Below are 5,095 nucleotides of genomic sequence, written 5' to 3'. Positions count from 1 at the left end.
ACGAATAATACAAAGATTTATGAATAAAGATAACAGGGACAATTACAATTGACTACGAAAGGTCATAGTCAAATTGAGTCATTCAATAGTTAAGATTACGATTGATTAATTGGCCTTGATGTTGGCCAGGGGAGGAGGAGTGGCTGAATATATTTCTTCTGTACGCATAGCTCTGGTTTCTTCATTCGGATGGCTACTGCTTCAGCCGTTTGAAGGACTTTCAGTCTGACAAGTTTTGGCAAAAATTACTTACCTTATAAATAATTGAAAAGATTGGTTTATGCTGGCACTATGACCGGTTTGTACTAAATGGGCCAATATTGAGCTGTTCACCTTCTTCATCAAACCTTTGTTTAACCACGCTGGAAGGTGTTCACGAGCACGAAAATGTAAATTCCTAGAACTTCGACCAATATAACTCGCTCCACAGGAGCAGTTGAACTGATAAATACAAAATGAGGTGGTCATTCTAGGTAATTCATCTTTTAGCTTCGGTGTAACCATTGGGCGCGTAGTAAATACTAATCGCAGTTCTCCGGCGTTAAAAGACTTTTGTATTGTCCTACGTAGTCTCTGAGTTAGTATTTCGCTAGCCGCATCCCTTCTGAATTGTAGACGCATGAACAAGGATTTCTTCTTCACTGTTTGTATTTCGCCTACTTTCGCCTTCGTGACCATATATTTAATTATAAACTTTCTAGGGTAGCCGTTCTCCCTGAGAGTATTATGCAAGGTGGTAAGCTCTTGTTCGACTATATCAGCAGAACATATAGTGTGAATACGGTAGCTAAGGTTTTTGATCAAATTTCGTTTGTACTGTAGAGGTACAAAGCTCAGGAAATTCGTATACTGCCCAGTCCAAGTACTTTTTCTGTTTATATTCCTTTTTAACGATCCATCCACTCTCTTAGTCAAGAGAACGTCCAAAAAGACTATTCGGCCGTCATTCTCTTTTTCAGATGTAGACTGAATGGCTGGATGCACTTCATTAAATCGTCTAAGAACCTCTTGCGGTGACGTATTATCTTTACAGAGGATGAACGTGTCATCCACGTATCTACAGTAAAATGTGAAGTTATGAATAATCTTTTTAGTGGACCATTTTCTAGTTTGGCTAGAAAAATATCAGCTAGTATAGGGGCCAGTGGTGAACCCATTGCAACACCATCTGTTTGTCTATATATTTCACCGTTGAACTTGAAATTTACATTCATGGTGCATTTGAGTAATAACTCTTTCACGACGCTAACAGGGACAGTAGTTTCAATTTCATTTTCTATCAGCTGTTCACCTATATATTCTACAGTCTCTATGAGTGGGACGTTTGTGAATAACGATGTTACATCCAATGACATCATCTTTAGTCCCAACGTATTCGCGTTTTTGATTTTATCAACAAATTGGAACACATTCTTAACACTATATTTTACAAGCTTTTCGTGTAGAGGTTTCAATACAGTTACCAGCCATTTAGCTATAGTATGGTAAGGAGAGTTATACATATCTAAAATAGGTCTTAATGGGACCCCGTTTTGTGCACCTTTGGCAATCCATACAATCTCGGCAGATGGGTTCCCACTGGTTTAATCATTTCATATAAACCCGATGGGATAGCCTGTTGGTCCCTGAGCTTCTTCAAAGATCTAGTAAGCTCATTCTCTATCTTATTGTTCAAATCTTTCTGGTCAGCTGTTTTTGAAACTTTGATTTGTCATTTAAGATTGTACTCATTTTTCAATATAATCACTTTTATTAAGAAGAACGACACCTGAACCTTTGTCAGGTTTTGTAATCAGTAACGTCTCATTCTTAAGAAGTAGGTTAATAGCTTCCTTGTGCTTCTTTGTGAGAATGCTTTTGTAACTAAATTTATTGTTCTTATATTGGTAACAGCAGTCTACAAGAGTTGATTTAAAATGTTCTAATTGCAGACCTGAATTCACAACTAAATCACGTGTCTGACTATAAAGATTCTCGAACTGTATATCTGTATCGATGTGGTTACAGTTATTACGAGTATCACAAAATTTTAGACCTAAGGATAATACCTCTAGTTTTTCTTTATCTAGTTCGACACTTGATAAATTATGTACATACCTTTTACAGTCTGTTGGAAATTTGCTTTCGACCGTTTGATTTTCCAGACCTTTCAGTAGCTGGATGAATTTCTTCCCTGATCTCTGATCCATAAGGTTTTTAACATAGTCCATAAAAGGTATTTTCAAATCATCAGTTAGGTCATCTACTGCATACTTTCTGCGAGAAACGTTCATCTGCATATCATTTATGTCTGAATGCAAGGCGTCAATCTGGTTTAGGGCGTGGCGTTTCAGTGTTTTTCTATTGGGATAGACCCCGTTTCGTCGAAGTGACGTGTGGTACAATTTAGGATAATGACCTGATTCGATGCATCTATTGATAAATTCAATAGTAGTTCTCGTTTCAGTGAACTTTACGTTATACTTCAGGAACTCATTGAGCACCTTCAACGCAATCGGTTGTTCACAACATTTTAATCGTTTAAAGATCCCCGTCATATTAAAAGACTAATATTTGAACGAAGAATATTCTTTTCGATAAATTCTCTTCAGGTTCTACAATTATATATCCAAATTATTAATCCGAAAAATGGCCAAGTTAAGGGTAATGTACATCGTTTAGAGCATGTGAATTTAGGATTGTGATAAACAAAATACAATAAAATTGTTAATGTTAATATGACTCATATAAGATGTTAACTTGAACCTGCGTATATGTTAAATGAAAATTTTAAGATCCATGATCAGAATAAATATGGGTAAATAGGGTGAGAGAGAAATAATAGTGTAATTACAATCCGATCAAATAAGTAAGACGTAATACGGAGGGATGAATGCGAAGTGAATGAATCATGTATAGGGAGATTAATGATGTTTAACCAATAATACGAATAATAATACGAATAATACAAAGATTTATGAATAAAGATAACAGGGACAATTACAATTGACTACGAAAGGTCATAGTCAAATTGAGTCATTCAATAGTTAAGATTACGATTGATTAATTGGCCTTGATGTTGGCCAGGGGAGGAGGAGTGGCTGAATATATTTCTTCTGTACGCATAGCTCTGGTTTCTTCATTCGGATGGCTACTGCTTCAGCCGTTTGAAGGACTTTCAGTCTGACAAGTTTTGGCAAAAATTACTTACCTTATAAATAATTGAAAAGATTGGTTTATGCTGGCACTATGACCGGTTTGTACTAAATGGGCCAATATTGAGCTGTTCACCTTCTTCATCAAACCTTTGTTTAACCACGCTGGAAGGTGTTCACGAGCACGAAAATGTAAATTCCTAGAACTTCGACCAATATAACTCGCTCCACAGGAGCAGTTGAACTGATAAATACAAAATGAGGTGGTCATTCTAGGTAATTCATCTTTTAGCTTCGGTGTAACCATTGGGCGCGTAGTAAATACTAATCGCAGTTCTCCGGCGTTAAAAGACTTTTGTATTGTCCTACGTAGTCTCTGAGTTAGTATTTCGCTAGCCGCATCCCTTCTGAATTGTAGACGCATGAACAAGGATTTCTTCTTCACTGTTTGTATTTCGCCTACTTTCGCCTTCGTGACCATATATTTAATTATAAACTTTCTAGGGTAGCCGTTCTCCCTGAGAGTATTATGCAAGGTGGTAAGCTCTTGTTCGACTATATCAGCAGAACATATAGTGTGAATACGGTAGCTAAGGTTTTTGATCAAATTTCGTTTGTACTGTAGAGGTACAAAGCTCAGGAAATTCGTATACTGCCCAGTCCAAGTACTTTTTCTGTTTATATTCCTTTTTAACGATCCATCCACTCTCTTAGTCAAGAGAACGTCCAAAAAGACTATTCGGCCGTCATTCTCTTTTTCAGATGTAGACTGAATGGCTGGATGCACTTCATTAAATCGTCTAAGAACCTCTTGCGGTGACGTATTATCTTTACAGAGGATGAACGTGTCATCCACGTATCTACAGTAAAATGTGAAGTTATGAATAATCTTTTTTAGTGGACCATTTTCTAGTTTGGCTAGAAAAATATCAGCTAGTATAGGGGCCAGTGGTGAACCCATTGCAACACCATCTGTTTGTCTATATATTTCACCGTTGAACTTGAAATTTACATTCATGGTGCATTTGAGTAATAACTCTTTCACGACGCTAACAGGGACAGTAGTTTCAATTTCATTTTCTATCAGCTGTTCACCTATATATTCTACAGTCTCTATGAGTGGGACGTTTGTGAATAACGATGTTACATCCAATGACATCATCTTTAGTCCCAACGTATTCGCGTTTTTGATTTTATCAACAAATTGGAACACATTCTTAACACTATATTTTACAAGCTTTTCGTGTAGAGGTTTCAATACAGTTACCAGCCATTTAGCTATAGTATGGTAAGGAGAGTTATACATATCTAAAATAGGTCTTAATGGGACCCCGTTTTGTGCACCTTTGGCAATCCATACAATCTCGGCAGATGGGTTCCCACTGGTTTAATCATTTCATATAAACCCGATGGGATAGCCTGTTGGTCCCTGAGCTTCTTCAAAGATCTAGTAAGCTCATTCTCTATCTTATTGTTCAAATCTTTCTGGTCAGCTGTTTTTGAAACTTTGATTTGTCATTTAAGATTGTACTCATTTTTTCAATATAATCACTTTTATTAAGAAGAACGACACCTGAACCTTTGTCAGGTTTTGTAATCAGTAACGTCTCATTCTTAAGAAGTAGGTTAATAGCTTCCTTGTGCTTCTTTGTGAGAATGCTTTTGTAACTAAATTTATTGTTCTTATATTGGTAACAGCAGTCTACAAGAGTTGATTTAAAATGTTCTAATTGCAGACCAGAATTCACAACTAAATCACGTGTCTGACTATAAAGATTCTCGAACTGTATATCTGTATCGATGTGGTTACAGTTATTACGAGTATCACAAAATTTTAGACCTAAGGATAATACCTCTAGTTTTTCTTTATCTAGTTCGACACTTGATAAATTATGTACATACCTTTTACAGTCTGTTGGAAATTTGCTTTCGACCGTTTGATTTTCCAGACCTTTCAGTAG

This window comes from Schistosoma haematobium, chromosome 3 (assembly GCF_000699445.3).
Source record: "Schistosoma haematobium chromosome 3, whole genome shotgun sequence".
NCBI lineage: Eukaryota > Metazoa > Platyhelminthes > Trematoda > Strigeidida > Schistosomatidae > Schistosoma > Schistosoma haematobium.
This window is presented reverse-complemented; position numbering follows the sequence as displayed.